Source organism: Nerophis ophidion, linkage group LG05 (genome assembly GCF_033978795.1).
Source record: "Nerophis ophidion isolate RoL-2023_Sa linkage group LG05, RoL_Noph_v1.0, whole genome shotgun sequence".
Classification (NCBI taxonomy): domain Eukaryota; kingdom Metazoa; phylum Chordata; class Actinopteri; order Syngnathiformes; family Syngnathidae; genus Nerophis; species Nerophis ophidion.
In genome coordinates, this window is record NC_084615.1 from 30,142,774 (window position 1) to 30,168,953 (window position 26,180).

The following is a 26,180-nucleotide window of genomic DNA, read 5'->3' on the forward strand; positions in this document are numbered from 1 at the left end:
TTAAGCATGGAGACTGTTTCTACAAACATTTGTGAAAGAATGGGGCTCAGTGATTTCCAGCGTGGAACTGTCATTGGATGCCACCTGTGTAACAAATCCAGTCGTGAAATTTCCTCACTCCTAAATATTCCAACGTCAACTGTCTGTTTTTTTTTTTTTAATAAGAAAATGGAAGAATTTGGGCCCGCCTTCCCCCCAAATGCAGCTGAGATAGGCTCCAGCTCTCCTCCCCCTGTCACCCCGAAGGGGACAAGCGGTAGAAAATGAATGGATGGATGTTCATCAGTCAACTCATTGGTGTTAATTTTCAATCTATCAGGATTAAATATATATATATAAAATTCAAATTACAGGGTGTTATGTAGTTTGCTCATTTTCCTCAACTGATGCACTAACATAATGTGGTTTATTCTTTTTTTTAACATATGTAGTATAATCTACAACGATACAAAGGATTGCTATTGCGACATCTAGAGGACACATTTAGAACAGCAGTTTGTTTCATTCAAAAAGTTTGGCTCATTTTTATACTTAGCAAACTTGTTCCCAAACTCAGCAAGTCAGCCACAAAGTGGTTGGCCAAATAAATTGACAGAGGCGGTCAGCGGATGCTGAAGCGCATTGTGCGAAGAGGTCCCCGACTTTTTGCAGTCAGTTGCTACGGAGCTCCAAACTTCATGTGACCTTCTAATTAGCCCACGTACAGTACGCAGAGAGTTTCATGGAATGGGTTTCCATGGGAGAACAGCTGCATCTAAGCCATATATCACCAAGTCCAACGCAAAGCGTCGGATGCAGTGGTGTAAAGCACGTCGTCACTGGACTCTGGACGAGTCTGGGTTTGGAGGTTGCCAGGAGAATGGTACATTTTGGACTGCATTGTGCAGTGTGTGAAATTTGGTGGAGGAGGAATTATGGTGTGGGGTTGTTTTTCAGGAGTTGGGTTTGGCCCCTTTGTTCCAGTGAAAGGAACGTCAAATGCTTCAGGATACCAAAACATTTTGGAAAATTTCCAAAAGGCAGACTGTCATCATATTGAACCCTATGGGTTAGGAATGGGATAGCACGTCAAGTTCATATGTGAGTCAAGGCAGGTGGCCAAATACTTTTGGCAATATAATGTATCTTAAGTTGTGTGCTTATAAACAGGCTGTTGGGACACATTAGAACGTTTGCATAATATTGTCTAAATGCAGTCACAAACATCACATCCCTCATGGCGCCTGCGATGAGAGAACAACAAGGCTCGTCAAACGGGCCACGCCTACTGTACAGTAACTGCCTGGAAGTGAAGTGATGCCTCGCCATATGTCACATGACACAAGCCACCGCTGCATGCATGTTTGTGTCTCAACTATAACAAACATGCAAAGACGAGCCTCACTGCAGCAACATGAAACAAAGTGTTGTTGTTTTCTGCCCAATGCTTACTTTCCTAGATGGCTCAGAGATAGCACTGAATAAATTAGTTTGGGATCCTAACGAGGTCTCAACACACATGAAGACCACACAAAACAAATAAACAGCCTCGATTTCCTAGAAGTTTTTGAACAAGCTCCAATGAATGTTTTCCAGCGATTTTTCCCCCCTCCCTACAGAATCTGCTTACTTAAAACGCCCGTCCCTGCTTTTAGGCTGCACATAAACAAATTCTAGAGGTGTGTCCCTCCTCCGCCAATGGTGGCTCAGCCCGGCTGTTGCAACGGGACGCTCTTATTGGCTCTGTGCGTAGCTTCTTTTTTTTCTGTTGAACGGCAGTTGTTGTTTTGCTGCCGTCTCCGTTTTCTGCAAGTCGTCACAGTGATGGATGGGGGAAGTAAAGAGGAGGCCCAGGCATAAATAGGCTCTGAGTGCTTGCCCACAATTAGGTGGGGGATAATCTCAATTTCACAAGTGTGTGCCGCGGCTGTAGTGTACACATTGAATTACACAAGAAACATGCACAACATTCACATGCTCTTTAGTGCCTTCTTTCAACCCCCGATTTCTCTGTTTCCTCACCCCTAAAACATGCACGCGCAGGCCCACACGCACAAACAGCACTTTGTTTCTTTTCACATAAACACCAAACACATCCTCCCTTCGCTCCCATTCTCAGACGCGCATGCATACACATGCTGATTAATGTCAGGTCACAGGGTGTGGAGTCTTGGCAATCAAGCTGGTAAACAACACAGGACCAATGCAGCGCTATTTTCTAGATTTCTGCGAAGTTCCTGAGCATCCCGGGAAAACCGCAGCAAGTCCCGAAACAAAGAAAACATTACTGTTTGTTTTCCTCCCACTCTTGAAAAGTTAACCCAGCGTTTATTGCTTACTCAAGCGCACACAACTCCACTTAGGTTAAAAAGTGGATAGATAGTCATGGAAGATAGTGGAACACTTCTGCAACAATACTTGCTATGGCAGAAAACAGCAAAAAAACAAGTAACATTGAATGCATCAACCAGAGACACTATCAACCAACAACAATGGAGGAGCTTGAAACATAAAGAGACTATTTGTATTCAAGTGGAGACCTAGGGCAGCAAGAAAACCGAGACAGGAGTAGAATATTCGAGGGTTGTAAAGCACTGAAGAACAACGGCGGTTAGAGTCAGCTGGTATGCTTGGAACGAGGTAGCTGCATTAGTGAACAATAACAATGAAGAAGGGTTTCCTATATTCACTTCTCAGCCTCAGGAGACTAATTGAATCCAAGAGGCGACTAAGGGCAGGAAGAAAACAGAGCACTGCAGAAAAAGGAGATGAGGAACAGGTGAGCCAATGTTATAGTGTTTATTTTTGTTAAAGTTAAAGTTCGTTATAGTTAAAGTACCAATGTTTGTCACACACACACTAGGTGTGGTGAAATTTGACCTCTGCATTTGACCCATCCCCTTGATCACCCCCTGGGAAGTGAGGGAAGCAGTGGGCAGCGCACGAGAATCATTTTTGGTGAATTAACCCCCAATTCCAACCCTTGATGCTGAGTGCCAAGCAGGGAGGCAATGGGTCCCATTTTTTTATAGTTTTTGGTATGACTCGGCCGGGGTTTTGAACTCCCAACCTACCGATCTCAGGGCGGACACTCTAACCACTAGGCCACTGAGTAGGAATCCAAGAGGCAACTAAGGGCAGGAAGAAAACAGAGCACTGCAGAACAAGGAGTTGAGGAACAGGTGAGCCAATGTTATAGTGTTTATTTTTGTCATTTCTAGCTGAAGTGTTACAATGTTTAATCTACCAATGGTTTACATCGCCCTTGGCTTGCTTGAAACTAGGTACTATACAAGGTACTAGTACCTCATAAGTTTCTCAAAAAGGCTCATTAGGTCTTCTTATTCATATAGTTTTTTAACTTTTATTGTAATCAGACCATATTTTGAGTATAATAGAATTAATCTTGACCTGGTAGAGAAGTAAAGATTCCATCTAAAATATTGAAAATATGGTCAAATACAAGAAAAGTTGAAAAAGTACCTCATAAGACAGGGATGTCAAAGTCGAGGCCCACGGGCCGGATCTGGAATAAATTATCTATGGCCCCCGAGGATGATATTTAATTAATATTAAGTAGTAGTAGTTGATCATATTACGCCTATACTGGCTCACCTGCACTGGCTTCCTGTGCACTTAAAATGACACTTTAAGGTTTTACTACTTGCGTGTAAAATACTACACAGTCGAGCTCCATCATATTTTTCTGATTGTATTGTACCATATGTCACGGTAAGATATCTACCTTCAAAGAACTCCGGATTATTAGTGATTCTCAGTGCCTAAAAAAAATTTGCAGGCTATAGAGCGTTTTCTATTCGGGCTCCAGTATTCTGGAATGCCTTCCCAGTAACAGTTAGAGATGCTACCTCAGTAGAAGCATTTAAGTCCCATCTTAAAACTCATTTGTATACCATATTTTTCCGAGTATAAGTCACATTTTTTGGGGAAATTTATTTGATAAAACCCAACACCAAGAATAGACATTTGAAAGGCAATTTAAAATGAATAAAAAATAGTGAACAACAGGCTGAATAAGTGTACGTTATATGACCCATAAATAACCAACTGCGAACGTGTCTGATGTGTTAATGTAACATGTTATGGTAACAGTCATTCAAATAACTATAACATATAGAACATGCTCTACATTTACCAATCAATCTGTCTAATTGCTAAATCTCATTAAATCTTATACGTGTAGTCTCTTACGTGAATGAGCTAAATAATATTATTGGATATTTTACGGTAATGTGTTAATAATTTCACACATAAGTCGCTCCTGAGTATAAGTCGCACCCCTGGCCAAACTATTAAAAAAAAACTGCGACATATAGTCGGTAAAATACGGTACTCTAACCTTTAAATAGACCCACCTTTTAGACCAGTTGATCTGCAGTCTCTTTTTTGCTCTGCCCCCCTCTCCACGAAGGAGAGGCTAGATCCACTATAGACTGGACTCTCACACTATTATGCTAGATCCATTGCACCCAGCGTGGGGAGGTCCCCACATCTGCGGTCCCTTCCAAGGTTTCTCATTGTTATCCCTTTGGGTTGAGTTTTTTCTTGCCCTGATGTGGGATCTGAGCCAAGGATGTCATTGAGCCTCATGCAGCCCTTTGAGACACTCATGATTTAGGGCTATATAAATAAACTTTGATTGACTTTGATTGATTAGTATTAGAACCGGCCCGCAGGCGACAGCCGCCTGCTTTGAAGGAAGTTTGTTTTTGTCTGTGAGCCTGTTGAAAAATGTTTTCACTTAAAATTAGAGCCATACAAAAATGTTGGATTATTCATTTAGTCATTAAAAAAGATACAGTACACTGTGTTAGGTCTTGGTTCAATAGGTTATGTGCAATCATTTTAATGTGTTTGAATAAATATTGAACCAGTCCGGCCGTCGGCTTGTAGTAAATTTGTTTTTTGGGCCCTCTGATGTATTTGACTTTGACATCCCTGTCATAAGACCTGGTAGGACCTTGTTTCGCTATGCTAATGAAGTTCGCCTTAATGCATGGGCTTACCTAGGCAGAAGGCCAGGGTACCTCACCATTGCAGGGGTCCACAATTTTGACAGCGGAATATAAATGATTGGTGTTTATAGCGGTCAATCACACAGTGTCGTTTCCTGTAGCTCTTGTATAGGCTCTCTCTAGGCTTTGTTGTATTTTTCTGCTTCTAAGAGCGGCGGGCGAACCCAGCATGCTGACTACTGAGCTAAACGTACAGGCAATCTCCAATATCGCCAGCACAATTCTTGAAGGTGACTGGCCTCTGCTATACTCGCACTGATGTGAATGCGCTTGTTACAAAGAAGATGTATTCATCAAGAAAATAATTTTTAAAATGGATAATATTTTTGCATTGTTGCCTTTCTGCTGAGTAAAATCTTTCAAACTGTTAGGTTAAGGCGGCCCTGATGCTGAGTACTGGATTTGAGTAAAAATGTTATGGTTTCTTCACCAAGTTGAATGAAAATCTCACATATGGAAGGTGTGAACATGCGGGGGTGGCGATGTCAGAATGTTTTGAATGGTCATCTTTACACACCTGCCTTCAGAAACGCACAGATACGTGCAGTATTTCACAGCGGTTCCTTGTTTCAACAATTTTATGTGCCGTTCTTCACCCATGTAAATAGACATCCTGTTTGACCCATATTCCAAACTGGAGGAAAAATGTGATGATCATTGATTATAATACCAAATACATAATTAGCATTTAACAAACGCCACGATTTTCTCTTATCAGTTATGTTCAGCTAACAATTTTTAAGTTTTCTTTTATTACGACATACCCATTTCGCATTGGGTGTGTTTAACATGCGAGTTTTAACCTACAAACCCCATTTCCATATGAGTTGGAAAATTGTGTTAGATGTAAATATAAACGGAATACAAAGATTTGCAAATTCTTTTCAACCCATATTCAGTTAAATATGCTACAAAGACAAAATATTTAAAGTTGAAACTGATAAACATTTTTTTTTTGCAAATAATCATTAACTTTAGAATTTGATGCCAGCAACACGTGACCAAGAAGTTGGGAACGGTGGCAATAAATACTGATAAAGTTGAGGAATTGTCATCAAATATTTATTTGGAACATCCGACAGGTGTGCAGGGTAATTGAGAACAGGTGGGTGCCACGATTGGGTATAAAAACAGCTTCCATGAAATGCTAAGTAATTCCCAAACAAGGATGGGGCGAGAGTCACCACTTTGTAAGCAAATTGTCGAACAGTTTTAGAACAACATTTCTCAACGAGCTATTGCAAAGAATTTAGGGATTTTCCCATCCACGGTCTGTAAAATCATCAAAAGGTTCAGAGAATTAGAGAAATTACTGCACGTAAGCGATGATATTACGGACCTTTGAGCACTCAGGGGGTACTGCATCAAAAACCGACAGTGTGTAAAGGATATCAGCCCATGGGCTCAGGAACACTTCATAAAACCACTGTCAGTAACTACAGTTGGTCGCTACATCTGTAAGTGCAGGTTAAAACTCTACTCTGCAAAGCAGAGCCCATCTATCAACAACACCCAGAAACGCCGCCGGCTTTGCTGGGCCAGAGCTCAACTAAGATGGACTGATGCAAAGTGGAAAAGTGTTCTGTGGTCTGACGAGTCCACATTTCAAATTATATTTGGAAACTGGACGTGGTGTCCTCTGGAACAAAGAGGAAAATAACCATCCGGATTGTATAGGTGCAAAGTTCAAAAGCCAGCATCTGTGATGGTATGGGGGTGTATTAGTGCCCAAGGCATGGGTAACTTACACATCTGTGAAGGCACTATTATTGCTGAATGGTCCATACAGGTTTTGGAGCAACATATGTTGTCATCCAAGCAACGTTATCATGGACGCCCCTGTTTATTTCAGCAAGACGATGCCAAGCCATGTGTTACAACAGCGTGGTTTCATAAAAAAAGAGTACGGGTACTTTCCTGGCCCGCCCGTAGTCCAGACCTGTCTCCAATCGAAAATGTGTGACGCATTATGAAGCATAATATACGACAGCAGAGACCTTGGACTGTTGAACGACGAAGCTCTATATAAAACAAGAATGGGAAAGAATTCCACTTTCAAAGCTTCAACAATTAGTTTCCTCAGTTCCCAAATGTTTATTGAGTGATGTTAAAAGAAAAGGGGATGTAACACAGTGGTGAACATGCCCTTTCCCAACTACTTTGGCACGTGTTGCAGCCATGAAATTCTAAGTTAATTATTATTTGCAAAAAAAAAATAGAGTTTATGAGTTTGAACATCAAATATCTTGTCTTTGTAGTGCATTCAATTGAATATGGGTTGAAAAGGATTTGCAAATTATTGTATTCAGATTATATTTACATATAACAATTTCCCAACTCATATGGAAACAGGGTTTGTAGATGGTTGAGCGACGATTTTGGATAAGGCTTGGAAGAATGGCAGCCTAGTAGGATATGTTTGTCAACGAGTGAGTGTGTTGGGCCAGCTGAAAGGCAAGATAACTTTCCAATGTCCAGGTCAGCTGTGATTCTACTTAATGGAAAATTTCGTCCATTTATCGTAGGGGAGACAACGACAGACTAAGAAAAACAGCGAATGCATTTGGACTGGCAAAGCAGACCATCAGTTATTGTGCGCGATGTATGTCGAGCGATTACTCAACGTCAGGTTTTGTACTCCATAACTATTGTGAAGCCTACAAGCACAATGCCCTGAACAGATATCTATGACTGCCGTAAAATGTTCTTTATCACATTGTTTACTTTCACACGTCCACTAAAGATATGATTAATGTATGATGGCTCAGGTGTGATTCACTACAATAGGGCTAGTCTAACAGCTGCTGATGGTGAGGCAAGCAAAGTTTACTGTTAAAAGTAATGTGGCAATAGTCTACATTGAAACACAGGGAAAGGATACACTTCCAGGTCAGAGGTGATTATGACACGCGCATTTTTTTCGCGCATGCGTACTAGGTCGCGTTGTGCCGGCGGGCAGAGGGGGTCTTCAACGACCATTGTGTGTGTGTGTGTATATGGATAAGGATAGGTGGGATATACCCTGGATAACCTTTGTGTAGAAGGGGTCTAATTTAGTGCATAGAAACATAGTGATTGTCACGCTGGCAAAAAGACAGACCAAGAAAGCCAATCAATCAGCTAACAGGAGGTCAAAAAGAGACTAGCTTCAGTCTGAACGGCTGTTTTCCACCTGACGCTAGTGCTTGACTTGTCTCCATTCAATAGTATAACATTATTTTTGGCCTTTAAAAAGTGCGGCGTACATGTCCCCCCTGCCGCTCTCCCCCACAAGTTACGACCATGCAATGTTTCGTAGAGAACGACTACAGCTCTCACCGTAGCTCGCAACGCAGACAGGATAGAAAAGACAAACAGAGCCGCCTTGTATTTCCGCCAAGGGACACTGCAAAGGAAAATAAGCAAAGCCTCCATAAAGATAAGCAAACACCAGATGTCCAATGAAGACAGAGAAAGTTTGTTTAAATAGTGATTGGCAAGAAATTTGACCTATTTCGGTTGAATTATAGCGTCTTCTTTCCGTAAATAACACCTCAACATGGAGTTGTTATGCAAGTTACCGGCCATATTTGCTTTTTCCTCCTTACGTAGCATGAAGTAAATATGACAAGGAGGTGCTACTGGACTTTCTCCCTTCCCCTTGCGTCTTTCCTGATGTCAGATGACCAATCAGCACTTATTTTCAGAAGCGAATATCAAGGCTGCATGTTAGAAAATCGTATTGAAGATAAGCTGTCTGTGTGACTCAGGTGTATATTTTGTGTTTGGTTGTTTGACGGCCCTTACGTGACAGATTTTCCTACTGTTTACTGCAACAAGGTTGGATGCAAAGGAACCTATACACAAGAACAGGCCAGGCATGTGAAGCAGCAAGCACTGACTAATCACACAGCGTGCAGAGAAGAGTTTTTTGTCCCATCAATCTCTACCTAGCCTAAAAATATCCCTCCGTGAGAGTGTCGCCAAGATTAATATCAAATGTTTTGAAAAGAATCAGTAAATAGTGTGCTCTTTTTCCTCAAACTATTGCAGTCCTGACATGTTTTGATTGCGTTTTTTTCTCTTCACCGAAAGAATGCATTGTTTTCAAACCTTTCCTCATACAAACCCCGTTTCCATAGGAGTTGGGAAATTGTGTTAGATGTAAATACAAACGGAATACTATGATTTGCAAATCATTTTCAACCCATATTCAGTTGAATATGCTACAAAGACAAAATAAACTGATAAACATTTTTTTTTTTTTGCAAATAATCATTAAATTTAGTATTTGATGCCAGCAACACGTGACAAAGAAGTTGAGAAAGGTGGCAATAAATACTGATAAAGTTGAGAAATGCTCATCAAACACTTATTATTACTAAGTTTGAACATCAAATATACTGTCTTTGTAGTGCATTCAACTGAATATGGGTTAAAAGTGATTTGCAAATCATTGTATTCCCAACTCATATGGAAACAGGGCTTGTATTTAGATCTTTGTCTAATGCGCTCTTAGGCCTCAAGAGATTACACTTGGGATTTCAAACAGGGGCTCAAACTTGTTAATCGACATTCGCATGCTGCCTCTGTTAGTATTGTTTTGCAGCCGTATTTGTTATTGTTATTTCCTTTCCATAGGAGTGACTCTTTAATGATGATAACAATACCCAGAACTTCTTTATGAGTACCAAACTGTTTTTAGGGATGGGAATCTTTTCAAATTTGAACCGTATCACAACTGTACCCACTTTCGGTACTTTTGTGTTAATTGTCTCATAAAATCATATTTCTCAATGTAATATTTAATAATGACAACTTTGCTGTCCAATTGTTATACTTTGTTTTCTCATTAGATTTTTAAGTGTCATTTGCAAATATTACATAGTAGACATTGTATGCAGTTGCAATTCCACTTTACATTTATTTAGGAGTTACAATGCATTTCATAATGATTGTAAACGATCGGCAAATTTCCCCAAAAAAGTGTGGTTAACCTTTGAGGAAAAAGAGCTTGTATGGTCCAAATAGAAATTGCATGATTAATCTAAGTGTGTATATAATTAATGCAATATGTTTAGTGATTAATCACGTCAGTTAAGTCGTTAATTTTGACGTTCCTATTTGCTAAACATCTTTAAATAAAACCGGTAGCTCTTAAAAACTGCCAGGCAGCCATAGACATGGCAGATGTAAGTTTAATAATTTTTGGTATTTAGTGTATCGGCTAACCTAACATTATGTTGCTATTTCAATGCAACGTTAGCAATGCAGCTCACATATGCTAGTGTTGCTAACATTTATGTCCTCCGGTCCCACTGCCTTATGTTATTTTGTTGTATGTGATACTGTATATGACATCTAAAATGGTAAATAGAAGTGCATTTAAGTACAGTATTACAGAGTATATGTAAAATGTGGCTTAAGTGCACAAAAGTGCTTCTTGGAGACACTACAAACAGGCTCATTAGCATTAAAGCTACATACACACACAATGGCATGTTTTTAAATACAGTATTACAGAGTATATGTAAAATGTGGCTTAAGTGCACAAAAGTGCTTCTTGGAGACACTACAAACAGGCTCATTAGCATTAAAGCTACATACACACACAATGGCATGTTTTTACTGAGGCTTACTAATTCCAGCTTATTTTGGCCAACACTCTTTAAAATACTAACCTGAATCTCGACAGATCCTTGTAGTTCGCTGAGCTCCACACAAAGATCTGGGATCGAGGGCATTGCAAACTCCTTTAAGATAGCAAAATAATATGAACCAATCAGGATCGCCGGGCAGGATTTCATAGATGTGACGCAGCGTCGAAGCGACTGTTTGATTCAAACAACAATGGTGGCACGCAGCGAGGAGTCGTGTGCTGACATTGATTCTTCATATTTTCTCTGCACAAACGACATTGATCGTCTACTGACATTGCTGCGCTGTTTCAGTAAAAGTTCTCTAACTTTTCGCTGTGTCGTTATCTAATGTCGGCTGATCTGTTTTGGATTTCCCGGCGTCGCTCTCAACAGCGTCACTGGTTGATTTCGATGTGAGTGGTTGAAGTCGCATGTCATTCAAGATAACGGAAAAGTGGTTTATCCAATCACATACAATCATTTCTTTTTTACAAGGCCCCGCCTTCTGAGATACATCTCCTATTGAGAAGTCCCAGATCCTTGTGTGGAGCTAATCAAACTACAAGGATCTGGCGAGAGTCAGGTTATTAAAATACACTATTATGGGATCCCTTACACTTCAAATATACTATGATGGCGAAACACTGAAGTGTACTTTTTAACCAAAAAGAAACCAGAAGTCAAAAATTGGCCCAAAGTTAAAAATTGTTCAATTTTTATTCAAAAAACTGAGGCATCTATGTCATCCAGACTGGTGAGGTCACAGATCCTATACTTACACTATAGGCCAAAGTGAACAAAATCAGATTTTTTTCCGTTAATTTATTTTTTCTCACTGACTATTTGGATTACAAGTAAAATGTGATCTTAATCAGGCTCAAGTATAAATGCCCACAGGCGTCAATGTGGCCTCGGCGTCACTTGCATGCAAAGTTTGATCAAGTAAAAACAAAGGAAGTTGACCAGATGCCGTACATGGAAAAGTAAGTCGCTACCACTGCTATGAAAAATAAAAGCCGCCATACCTTAAAAATGAGTTTGTTTGTTTTTTATGTGAAAAAAAATTAAAGTAATATAATGTATATAAAGTACATAGTGTAATATGTTTGGAAGGGTTCTAATCTTTTAATGGCTTTTAAGTAGAGGAGACGCGGACATCATTATCGTTATTTTTCAACTCACCTGTGTAAAAAACGTACGCAATGTACATAACATCCAAACAAATACGCCACAGCATACATGTCATTTACGGTCCTTCAACGATCGCTATTTCTTAAGAATAAAAGTATTTATCTTCATATGTACTACATTTAACCTATTATTTGCGCACTATTGGCTACAATGGCTAGTGATGCATGAAAAATGTTGCCGCCAAAAAGACTTTGACCACCAAAACAGTGCTGCAAAAACTGGATGTTGTGATGACGTATCCATTTCCACTTACGAAAGATAACGTAAAAGTCGTACTCAGGTCGCATTTCTCATTAGATTGAAGTAGGGCTGGGCTTATGGCTTTTTTTTTTAATATCGCGATATACGATACCCATCCATCCATTTCCTACCGCTTATTCCCTATATACGATACATATCTCGGTATTTTGCCTTAGCCTTGAAAGAACATTTGATACATATAATCACAACAGGATGATGATTTTATGTGTCTACATTAAAACATTTTTGTTCATACTGCATTAATATTTGATCATTTGAAACTTTAATGCAGAGAAGGAAATCACAACTAAGTCAATTTAGCAAAACTGTATTCATTAAACATTTATTAGAAGGTGACTTTTCAAATTATGCTACATATTAGCAGTAATGCTATTTTTGGTAGCAACGCTTGTGCCCCACACTTGACAAATTAAAGGCCTACTGAAATGAGATTTTCTTATTTAAACGGGGATAGCAGGTCCATTCTATGTGTCATACTTGATAATTTCGCGATATTGCCATATTTTTGCTGAAAGGATTTAGTAGAGAACATCGACGATAAAGTTCGCAACTTTTGGTCGCTAATAAAAAAGCCTTGCCTGTACCGGAAGTAGAAGCCGATGTGCGCGTGACGTCACCGGTGTGAGGGCTCCTCACATCCGCACATTGATTACAATCATAGACACCAGCATCTCGAGCAATTCTGACCGAGAAAGCAACAATTTCCCCATTAATTGGAGCGAAGATGAAAGATTTGTGGATGAGGATAGTGAGCGTGAAAGACTAGAAGAAAAAAAAAAACATAAAAAAGACGAGGGCAGGAGCAATTCAGATGTTAATAGACACATTTACTATGATCATTCTGGAAAATCCCTTATCTGATTATTGTGTTACTAGTGTTTTAGTGAGATCATAAAGTCATACCTGAAAGTCGGAGGGGTGTGGTGGCCGCCAGTGTCTCTGAGTGAAGCCATGGAGGAGCCAAGAAAGTCGCAGCTGTCTCTTTGACAGCTGCTGATGTTTACGGTAAGAGACAACTTATTACCACAATTTTCCCACTGAAACCTGCCGGTTGACATGTGGTAGAGAAACATGTTCGCTTGACAGCTCTGTTCCATATTAAAGCTTCACAACAAACAAAGAAACACCGGCTGTGTTTGTGTTGCTACGGCCGGCCGAATTACACCGCTTTCCACCAAATGCATTCTTCTTTGTGGTATCCATTATTAATTGAACAAATTGCAAAAGATTCAGCAACACAGATTTCCAGAATACTGTGTAATTATGCGATTAAATCGGACGACTTTTAGCCGTGAGTGGTGCTGGGATAAAATGTCCAGTACAACCAATAACGTCACAAGCACGCGTCAACATAAGCGTCATCATTCCGCGACGTTTTCAACATGACCGATCGCGGGAATTTTAAAATTGCAATTTAGTAAACTAAACCGGCCGTATTGGCATGTGTTGCAATGTTAAGATTTCATCATTGATATATAAACTATCAGACTGTGTGGTCGGTAGTAGTGGGTTTCAGTAGGCCTTTAAAGTTGTCTGTTCGACATATTCTCACTTGAAGCCGAACCACCGCCAGACATTGGACCCTGTGCTGTTTTTCTTGGGAATTAATTCTTCCTTCATTTGTTATCAGATTCGCACCTTTTTTCGCACCTTCACAACACTCCGCTAGCAGCACAGCTAACGTTAGCCACGCTGCTACCTCTCTGCTGGGCGAGGGCGTATACTTACTGTATGTGACGTATGACATGACAGTATGTGATGTATGTAAGAACCTGCGCTAACACTCTGTGAGAAGGAAACACAAGAAGGAGTGGGAAGAGCCTGTAGTGCAGGGGTCACCAACGCAGTGCCTGCGGGCACCAGCTAGCCCGTAAGGACCAGATGAGTCGCCCACTGGCCTGTTCTAAAAATAGCTCAAATAGCAGCACTTACCAGTGAGCTGCCTCTATTTTTTAAATTGTATTTATGTACTAGCAAACTGGTCTCGCTTTGCTCGACATTTTTAATAAGAGAGACAAAACTCAAATAGAATTTGAAAATCCACCCAAAAATATTTTAAAGACTTAGTCTTTAAACACAAGATGGCGGCGCCCGGAAGGGCTGTGAAATTGAGCTCTTGCTAAAGATGAAACATTTGGCAGAAATACCGGACAATTCTACAAACTTTATGGCTGGCTCACATCGTGGTCACTCCGTGATCACGTACGACCGCCAGACACTTCTGGATGTGGACATATCGGGCCGTTTTGGACTGATAGACGCGTGCTTGCTAGACCTGCTAACTAGCACGGGAATACTTCGCCGCCTACATCCAGCGGCTTGTGAAGCAGGGGAGTATAGTAGCAGCGGGGGCCGTCTACGGAGCAGACGCCAGCGGTGTGATCGGAAACGCGGATGCCGAGCGGGGCTAAAAACAAAGCAGAAGGCTAATCCCCACAGAACACCACTTCCCTCCATCCTGAAGCCGGATTTAAATGGAAGATGCGAGACTACTGGTCTGGGTAAGGAGTCAGCTAAATTAGAACACGTTTTTTCTGCTTCGATTGTTTCAGAGTTGGACATGAGTTCTACTGAGGTGGCTAACTATGATGCGTGCAGTTTATCAAAGCAACAAACAAACAATCGGAAAATTCCCGTCGTATCAATTCCTAGATATGGTCGTAATTATACTAAATGCACTGGGCATAATAAATACAACATTATTAATATTGCTACTACGGATAATTTGATCAAAAATTCCCTAAAACAGCCCACTACCTATAATATAGGTTTTTTAAACATAAGATCATTGTCTCCCAAAACGTTGTTAGTTAATGATATCATTAGAGACAACAATCTTAACCTCATCGGTCTCAGCGAAACCTGGCTTAAACCTAACGACTTTTTTGCGCTAAATGAGGCATCTCCTCCTAACTTTACACATGCGCATATTGCCCGTCCTCTTAAAAGGGGTGGGGGGGTCGCACTAATATACAACGAAAACTTTAACCTTAGTCCTAACATAAATAATAAATATAAATGGTTTGAGGTGCTTACTATGAGGTCCGTCACACCGCTGCCTCTACACCTGGCTGTTATCTACCGCCCTCCAGGGCCCTATTCGGACTTTATCAATGAATTCTCAGAGTTCGTTGCTGATCTAGAGACACACGCCGATAATATAATCATAATGGGGGACTTTAATATCCATATGAATACCCCATCGGACCCACCGTGCGTAGCGCTCCAGACTATAATTGATTGCTTTGGTCTCACACAAATAATAAATGAACCCACGCATCGCAACGGTAATACGCTAGACCTAGTGCTTGTCAGGGATATCACCGTTTCCAAAGTTACATTACTCCCGTATACTAAAGTATTGTCCGATCATTACCTTATAAAATTTGAGGTTCAGACTCATGTTCGCTAAGCTAATAATAATAATAATTGCTACAGCAGCCGCAACATTAATACGGCCACGACAACTCTTGCTGACCTACTGCCCTCGGTAATGGCACCATTCCCAAAGTATGTGGGCTCTATTGATAACCTCACTAACAACTTTAACGACGCCCTGCGCGAAACCATTGATAACATAGCACCGCTAAAGTTAAAAAAGGCTCCAAAAAAGCGTACCCCGTGTTTTACAGAAGAAACTAGAGCTCAGAAATTATTATGTAGAAAGCTGGAACGCAAATGGCGCACGACTAAACTTGAGGTGCACCATCAAGCATGGAGTGATAGTTTAATGACTTATAAACGCATGCTTACCTTAGCTAAAACTAAATATTACTCAAATCTCATCCACCGTAATAAAAACGATCCTAAATTTTTGTTTAGTACGGTAGCATCGCTAACCCAACAAGGGACTCCTTCCAGTAGCTCCACCCACTCAGCTGATGACTTTATGCAATTCTTTAGTAAGAAAATTGAAGTCATTAGAAAGGAGATTAAAGACAATGCGTCCCAGCTACAAATGAGTTCTATTAACACAGATACGATTGTATATACGGCGGATACTGCCCTCCAAAATAGTTTCTCTCGTTTTGAGGAAATAACATTAGAGGAATTGTTACAACGTGTAAATGGAATAAAACAAACAACATGTTTACTTGACCCACTTCCTGGGAAACTGATCAAGGAGCTCTTTGTATTATTAGGTCCATCAGTGCTAAATATTATAAACTTATCACTTTCCTCGGGCACTGTTCCCCTAGCATTCAAAAAAGCGGTTATTCATCCTCTTCTTAAAAGACCTAACCTCGATCCTGACCTCCTGGTAAACTACCGACCGGTGTCTCACCTTCCCTTTATTTCAAAAATCCTCGAAAAAATTGTTGCGGAGCAGTTAAATGAACACTTAGCGTCTAACAATCTATGTGAAACCTTTCAATCCGGTTTCAGGGCAAATCACTCCACGGAGACAGCCCTCGCAAAAATGACTAATGATCTATTGCTAACGATGGATTCTGATTCGTCATCTATGTTGCTGCTCCTCGATCTTAGCGCTGCTTCCGATACCGTCGATCATAATATTTTATTAGAACGTATCAAAACACGAATTGGTATGTCAGACTTAGCCCTGTCTTGGTTTAACTCTTATCTTACTGATAGGATGCAGTGCGTCTCCCATAACAACGTGACCTCGGACTACGTTAAGGTAACGTGTGGAGTTCCCCGGGGTTCGGTCCTTGGCCCTGTACTCCTCAGCATCTACATGCTGCCGCTAGGTGACATCATACGCAAATACGGTGTTAGCTTTCACTGTTATGCTGATGACACCCAACTCTACATGCCCCTAAAGCTGACCAACACGCCGGATTGTAGTCAGCTGGAGGCGTGTCTTAATGAAATTAAACAATGGATGTCCACTAACTTTTTGCAACTCAACGCCAAAAAAACGGAAATGCTGATTATCGGTCCTGCTAGACACCGACCTCTATTTAATAATACAACTCTAACATTTGACAACCAAACAATTAAACAAGGCGACACGGTAAAAAATCTGGGTGTTATCTTTGACCCAACTCTCTCCTTTGAGTCACACATTAAAAGCGTTACTAAAACGGCCTTCTTTCATCTCCGTAATATCGCTAAAATTCGCTCCATTTTGTCCACTAAAGACGCTGAGATCATTATCCATGCGTTTGTTACGTCTCGCCTTGACTACTGTAACGTATTATTTTCGGGTCTCCCCATGTCTAGCATTAAAAGATTACAGTTGGTACAAAATGCGGCTGCCAGACTTTTGACAAGAACAAGAAAGTTTGATCACATTACGCCTGTACTGGCTCACCTGCACTGGCTTCCTGTGCACTTAAGATGTGACTTTAATGTTTTACTACTTACGTATAAAATACTACACGGTCCAGCTCCATCCTATCTTGCCGATTGTATTGTACCATATGTCCCGGCAAGAAATCTGCGTTCAAAGGACTCCGGCTTATTAGTGATTCCCAAAGCCCAAAAAAAGTCTGCGGGCTATAGAGCGTTTTCATTTCGGGCTCCAGTACTCTGGAATGCCCTCCCGGTAAAAGTTCGAGTTGCCACCTCAGTAGAAGCATTTAAGTCTCACCTTAAAACTCATTTGTATACTCCAACCTTTAAATAGACTCCCTTTTTAGACCAGTTGATCTGCCGTTTCTTTTCTTTTTCTCCTATGTCCCACTCTCCCTTGTGGAGGGGGTCCGGTCCGATCCGGTGGCCATGTACTGCTCGCCTGTGTATCGGTTGGGGACATCTCTGCGCTGCTGATCCGCCTCCGCTTGGGATGTTTTCCTGCTGGCTCCGCTGTGGACGGGACTCTCACTGCTGTGTTGGATCCGCTTTGGACTGGACTCTTGCGTCTGTGTTGGATCCATTATGGATTGAACTTTCACGGTATCATGTTAGACCCGCTCGACATCCATTGCTTTCCTCCTCTCCAAGGTTCTCATAGTCATCATTGTCACCGACGTCCCACTGGGTGTGAGTTTTCCTTGCCCTTATGTGGGCCTACCGAGGGTGTCGTAGTGGTTTGTGTTGTGGTTTGTGCAGCCCTTTGAGACAGTAGTGATTTAGGGCTATATAAGTAAACATTGATTGATTGATTGATTGATTGTCTTCACTTGTCTAAATAAATTCATTTCTTTTTTTACTTTGCTTCTTATAACTTTCAGAAAGACAATTTTAGAGAAAAAACAACCTTAAAAATTATTTTAGGATTTTTAAACACATACCTTTTTACCTTTTAAATTCCTTCCTCTTCTTTCCTGACAATTTGAATCAGAGTTCAAGTATTTTTTTTAATTATCATTGTAAAGACTAATAAATATATTTTAATTTAATTCTTCATTTTAGCTTCTGTTTTTTTGTATTAGTGAAATATTTCTTCAAACTTATGATTAAAATTCCCCAAAAATATTCTGGCAAATCTAGAAAATCTCTAAAATCAAGTTTAAATCTTATTTCAAAGTCTTTTGAATTTCTTTTAAAATTTTTGTTCTGGAAAATCTAGAAGAAATAATGATTTGTCTTTGTTAGAAATATAGCTTGGTCCAATTTGTTATATATTCTAACAAAGTGCAGATTGGATTTTAACCTATTTAAAACATGTCTTAAAATTATAAAATTAATCTTAATCAGGAAAAAATTACTAATGATGTTCCATAAACTACTTTTTTATTTTTTTCAAAAAGATTCGAATTAGCTAGTTTTTCTATTCATTTTTTTTTCGGTTGAATTTTGAATTTTAAAGAGTCAAAATTGAAGATAAACTATGTTTAAAAATGTTATTTTAAATTTTTTCGTGTTTCCTCCTCTTTTAAACCATTCAATTAAGTGTTTTTTTCATCATTTATTCTCTACAAAAAACCTTCCGTAAAAGGAAAAAAAATGTACGACGGAATGACAGAAAGAAATACCCATTTTTGTATATATATATATATATATATATATATATATTATTTATTAAAGGTAAATTGAGCAAATTGGCTATTTCTGGCAATTTATTTAAGTGTGTATCAAACTGGTAGCCCTTCGCATTAATCAGTTCCCAAGAAGTAGCTCTTGGTTTCAAAAAGGTTGGTGACCCCTGCTGTAGTGTAATGCCCGCAGCTAAAAACAACTGTGTGAGAACGTATACTCGAATATTACGATATAGTCATTTTCTATATCGCACAGAGACAAACCCGCGATATATCGCATGTATCGATATATCGCCCAGCCGTAGATTGAAGTCAAATTTGAAAAAATCATATTTCAAATAGATTTGGACTACCTCCACATCTTTTCCAAATCTGATGGGTCAATATCAGTGCTTTACAGCATTTAAACTGTCAAAAAAATACCTGATCTGTGTCACTTGAGCTCAAAAATAAATAAATCTGATTTGGTAACCAGTGTAAACGGAGCTTCGAATGTAAATACTGATTCAGCTTGCTACTCACGACTGAGATAGAAAGGGAACAAAAAAAATAGGAGGCAAAACATATTAAGACATATTATGGCAGAATTAGGTCATGTGTTCAAAAAACGTAAACTAGACATGAGATATTTAGATACCTTCCAATTTTACTTGAAAATAAGAGCAGAGTTTACACAAGCCTGCATGTCAAGTATAACAGCTACTTGTTCATTGACACCCTGGCATTGTATTGCAGCCCCGATACCTGCAAAACATGTCAGCAAAGCACGACAACAATGCTCACATTGGAATGTGCGAACAGACACGAGAGTCGTGCGGTAATGCGCCGGAGGAATGTGCGAATGCAAATGGAGAATTACACCGGGAAGGTGTGATGCATGGCAATATTATGCAACAGTAAAAAACAAAAAACAAAAAAAAAAACGGTTCAAACACAAAGTAAAGATGTGTGAGAAAAAAAAAAACTGCGGTGAACTTGATTTGCACAAAGTTCCCGTTTTGGCCTTCTATTAAAATACGTTGAACTGCCAGCCCAAGAAAAAAGAGAAGCGAGTCAGCATTTCCTCTTTTATGCACCCGTCCTCTATCAGGTTAGACACGTGGTGTAATATAACTCACTCCTGTCACAGGATTGTCAGTTAAGATTATTATTCATAAACTTGAGTGCAGCATTGTATAAATGCTCCAATTAGGCCTGGGCGATAGATCGAGTTTGTAAGAGATATTAATATATTTTTAAACAAGATATGAATTAAGAAAATATCGTAACATCCATATAATTTATTTCTCGTTAAAATGACCAAACACCACGGCTTTGTTGTGTTCTTTGATCTCCCTGCTTCCCACAGACCTTCCTCCTTCCAAGACGCGCTTGCTTGTATAACAACATCCGTGATTGGTTGGTTGTTTACTATGATGAGTCATGATTGGTTGAGATTAAGGCAAAACATTAGAGACGGCCCAATCAGAGGAAAGATAGGGCGGGTCATGGAACCAGGAAGGGTTCCATGACCTATGAACTATGGACTGGACTCTCACTATTATGTTAAATCCACTATGGACTGGACTCTCACACCATTATGTCAGATCCACTATGGTCTGATGTGGGATCTGAACCGAGCATTTTCGTTTTGGATTGTGCAGCCCTTTGAGACACTCGTGATTTAGGACTATATAAATAAACATTGATTGATTGACTTTTTTTTTGTCATTTTAGAAATAATATTTTTTCTATTTTATTCATGTTATATAATTCTGTGCTACTTAAACAGTTTATTTTTGTGCTGTAAATACCCATCTTGACTAACTGGGTTAATAAAAGTGCCACTGACTGTTTACAGAACAGTTGTCATTCACTTCAATTTCAGTGAATCTCGTTAAAAAATGTATACTTTCACTGAAAAATATATCAAATATCGAGTTTAAGTAAATTTCGTCCATATCGCTCAGCCATAGCTCCAATAAACATTTCTATTCAATTCACCTTTAGGTCTCCTATGGTTGCTAATGAAATAATAACTAGTGTCTAATATAACAGGTGTGGTTGCACACAACCTTCTGATGTATTTTTAATAACTCCAAAAGATGGCTATAGCTGTATCATTAAAGTGGTCAGCATCCAGCCAGTTTTATCTACTGTACCTCTGCATGCGCTTTAAAGTGTCAGAGGGGCCCCTCAGCTGTTGGTGTGTTTGGTGCGTACTGTTTACTATGAACTATTGATGCTGACTGAGCAGTTTGCTCCTCACCGCTGTTCCAAAATCTGCTCTGCTGTTAATACATTTCTTGCCCAACACAGTAACAAACGACCGTGTGGTTAATACATTTTCTTTAACACGGTCTCATGCACTCCAAGTTATCACTAAATTCATAATATTGATTGATTGATTGAGACTGTTATTAGTAGATGGCACAGTACAGTACAAATTTCGTACAATTGACCACTAAATGGTAACACCCGTATACGTTCTTCAACTTGTTTAAGTCAGGGTCCACGTTAATCAATTCATGGTATATGGCAGGGGTAAGGAACCTATGGCTCTAGAGCCAGATGTGGCTCTTTTGATGACTGCATCTGGCTCTCAGATAAATCTTAGCTGACATAGGTTAACACGATAAGTAATGAATAATTCCCCTGGTAATCACAGTGTTAAAAATAACGTTCAAATTATAAAACATTCTCATGCATTTTAATCCAACCATCCATTTTCTATCGCACCTGTTCAAGAAGTTGCATTAATGGTAAGAAGAATTATATTTTTTATTGGTTAGCTTTAGAATAACAATGTTATTAAAAATTATAACAGACTTATTATAGTCTAAAAATGTTGGTCTTAAAAATGCACGCATTTAGTTATATGGCTCTCACGGAAATACATTTTGAAATATTTGGCTTTCATGGCTCTCTCAGCCAAAAAGGTTCCCGACCCCTGGTATATGGTATATCTCTCTGGCTTGAATTAATACCCGGTCCTCTTTGTGATTTAGTCAAATAAACACCCAAGCATTAAGTAGATCATTTACAGTCTATTCTGTGCATTTGATTCCCAGATTTATAACCCTAACCTTATTCCAGTGCTTTTTCAAAGGAAACCAAACGTACGCAGACTTTTGCTTCCCTTCGTCGGCGCAAGGAGTCGAGGTGAGAGCTGAACGACTGTGGGAACGCATCCCGCCCCCATAGTGCGAATCTGTCGCCCCCCTCTGACAAAAGGGTCTGTAACATAAACAACACATACACTTGAGCTCTCGGGACAATGCCACTGCCGAGAGCAGAGGACAAAAGCCACAATACCGCATGCTTAAATCAACATGGGAGCCCAGCCTGAGCCAGAGATGGCCAAAGCTTGAAGCAACACACGCACACACACACACACACACACGCACACACGCACACACGCACACACGCACACACTCTGCGAGTCAACGGGAAGTGATCAATCATGTGATGACACAGCTACAATATGTGCACGTCTCTACTAAATGCTATAGGGGAGTCAACATTACCAAAAATGACAAACTACAAACTTTCCAGAGTTGCACGATATTGTTGCAGCTGAGAAGGAGTATGTGTTCCCAATATTTCACATTCAGCTGTTTTGGGGAGTGTGCAGCCAATGTGGTTTGTTCCTAAATAGGGGCTGCAGGCCTGGACTTCAGCCACCAGACCAGCTTTTGTGACCTGATCTGCAGATGTGTATACATACACAGAACATGTAAACACATACACATACACACACACACACACACACACACACACACACACACACGCACACGCACACGCACACGCACACGCGCACACAGCTATTACAAACTACACACACACACACTCCCACACACAGAAGCTGGATGACAGCACAGGGACCAGGGCAAAAGGAAAATATTAAAATCATGTACAGCATGACCAGCATTTAGCTCCAGTGCATGGAAAATTCCCAACCCTATCAAGCAAAGGCAGAAGGCAGCAGGCCGGCTCCGAGCGCCCCCGTGTGGCCCTATTGTGCGCTGCAGTGTGTGTATATAAAGCCCTTAAAGACCAAGTATAACATTTGAGTCACTTTAAAGGCCACTGCAGAAGATCCAACATGTGTGCAAATTAACACCAGAGTCACTACCTAATAATGTACAAAGAACACATGGAATGCAAAAGCAATTAAAACATATATACAGTCACGATCAAAAGTTTACATACACTTGTGGAGAACATAATGTCATGGCTGGCTTGAGTTTCCAATCATTTCTACAACTCTTATTTTTTGTGATAGAGTGATTGGAGCACATACTTGTTGGTCACAAAAAATATGCATGAAATGTGGTTCTTTTTTTAATTTATTATGGGTCTACTGAAAATGCGACCAAATCTGCTGGGTCAAAAGTATACATATAGCAATGTTAATATTTGGTTATATGTCCCCTGGCAAGTTTCACTGCAAAAAGGCACTTTTGGTAGCCATCCACAAGCTTCTGGCAAGCTTCTGGTTGAATTTTTGATCACTCCTCTTAACAAAAATTGGTGCAGTTCAGCTAAATTTGTCGGTTTTCTGACATGGACTTGTTTCTTCAGTATTGTCTACATATTTAAGTCAGGACATTGAGAAGGCCATTCTAAAACCTTAATTCTAGCCTGCTTTAGCCATTCATTTACCACTTTTGACGAGGGGTTCTGCTGTGACAACTAGAAAACACACGAGCCTCCACCAGGAGGCAGTGTAGCAAACCCAGATGTAAAATATCTTTTGCACAATCAGCCTTTTCATATAAAGCCATAAAGCATGGGTGTCAAACTCTGGCCCGCGGGCCAAATTTGGCCCACCGTGTAATTTAATTTGGTCCTTGAGGCAATATCAAATTAACATTAGAGCTGGCCCGCCGGTATTATAACACCACATTCACCGCTAATACTCATACTTACTAACCCTCCCGACTTTTCTGGGAGACTCCCGAATTTCAGTGCCCTTGCCAAAAATCACCTGGGGCAACCCTTTTCCCGAATTTCTCCCGATTTCCACCCAAACATCATTGGGGACGTGCCTTAAAGGCACTGGATTCAACGTCCTCTACAACCTGTCGTCCCGTCCGCTTTTTCTCCATACAAACATTGTGCCAGCCCAGTCACATACTATATGCGGACTTAACACACAAACAAGTGAATGCAACGCATACTTGGTCAACCGCCATACAGGTCACACTGAGGGTGGCCGTATAAACAAACTTTAACACTGTTACAAATATGCGCCACACTGTGAACCCACACCAAACAAGAATGACAACCACATTTAGGGAGAACATCCACACCATAACACAACAGAACAAATACCCAGAATCACTTGCAGGACTAACTCTTCCGGGAAGCTACAATATACACCACCCGCTACCACCAAACCCCGCCAAGTTAATGTTGATATTTACATCAGAAAGCTGCAAATAGGAAAAAGGCATTACATTTTTTTATTTAAATTTTATTTAATATACCATTGATATTTTTAAATTATTATAATTATTATTTGAAAATCGATTTTGCATGTCACTATAAAGTTATACAAGCCTTGCTCGTTCAATATTCAATGCAAAACTTGTTTGGGTCCCTATTAAAAAGGTTAATTTGTTCAACATTGGCCCGCAGCTTTGTTCAGTTTAAAATTTTGGGCCACTCTCTATTTGAGTTTGACACCCCTGCCATAAAGGAATGGAACGACCTCACAACAAACTTGAAAAGTTAAAAAAATTACTCTTCATTTACAATTGAAGTTAAAAAGTGGCTTAGGAGCAATCAAAGCTGCTCACACGGTCACTAAGGTGGGCACTATATTCGACAGATCAACCTAATGTGTATTATATTCATCCATGATAGCATTTTTTGTTGTAAATTGTGAAGTGTGTGTGTTAAAATCATGGTTGTTCTTACAAATAATGACAGATGTGAACAGGAGCATGTATTGTCTTTGTGTGATGATGTAAATGATATTGGGTTGTATTGTATATTAAGTATGTGTCCATGAAAGGGCATTTTATGACTTTAATTAATTTGTTTATGTGATATAGTATGATTTCATTGTAATAATTTTATTGCATGATTTTTGTATCCCTCTAATTTAGGTAGCAGGGGGACTGCAGATGGAAATTTGCTATTTACCAGTAACCAGTAACGTGGTGGGAGTGGAGCTGGACTCTCTGGCTTTGGTGTCATAGAGGAGAAGTCTAGCAAAACTCCTAGCCATTATGGACAACACCTCCCACCCACCACACTCGGACCTTGCAGAGAGAATGAGCACGTTCAGTGGAAGGCTCAGACTCCCAAAATGCAACACGGAACGACACAGGAGGTCCTTCATACCGACAGCCATCAGACTGTATGATGCATGTTCCTTCTTGACTGTACTTAAATGTAGAATATATTTATATTATTCATATATTCTATATTATTTATATCATATATTATCTATTATTATTATTGTTTATTGTGAGCAAACTGTGGTGCTGAATTTCCTACAGGGATCAATAAAGTACTTTCTATTCTATTTAGCTATAATCTGGTGCAGAACATATCTGTCTTTGAGTTTAATGTTTCTGTGCATTGCCCCTTCAAGTAAAGACTAAACTAAACTAAACTGTATGGGGTCATTGTCCTGTTGGAACACCCAAGACCCAACCTCGGGGCTGATGATTTTAGGATGTCCTGAAGTATTTGGAGGTAATCCTCCTTTTTCATTGTCCCATTTACTCTCTGTAAAGCACCAATTCCATTGGCAGCAAAACAGGCCCAGAGAATTATACTACCAACACCATGCTTGACGGTACGACTGGTGATCCTGGGCTGAAAGGCCTCACCTTTTCTCCTCCAAACATATTGCTGGGTATTGTGGCCAAACAGCAAATTTTTTAGTTTCATCTGACATCACATGGACAAAGATAAGACTTTCTGGAGGATATTTCTGTGGTGAAACTTACCAAGGGACATGTAACCAAATATTAACATTGCTGCATGTATACTTTTGACCCAGCAGATTTGGTCACATTTTCAGTAGCCCCATGATAATTTTTTGTGACCAAAAAGCATGTCCTCCAATCACTTTTAACACAAAAAAATAAAAGTTGTAGAAATGTCTGGAAACTCAAGACAGCCATGACATTATGTTCTTTACAAGTGTATGTAAGCTTTTGACCATAACTGTAGGTGATTATCCTCGGGGTTGGTTGCACGGCAGGAAA

General features: G+C 39.9%; 1 protein-coding gene and 1 long non-coding RNA gene across 3 annotated transcripts in view; one reads left to right on the top strand and one right to left on the bottom strand.

Annotated features, from left to right (window-relative positions):
- sesn1 (sestrin 1) overlaps window positions 1-26,180 on the bottom strand; it is a 157,242-nt gene that overhangs the window by 97,012 nt on the left and 34,050 nt on the right. The window lies entirely within an intron of this gene.
- LOC133552352 (uncharacterized) lies at window positions 1,925-25,500 on the top strand. Its single transcript, XR_009806675.1, has 3 exons — window positions 1,925-2,758; window positions 2,843-3,161; window positions 25,068-25,500. It is a non-coding gene; the product is annotated as an uncharacterized LOC133552352 (long non-coding RNA).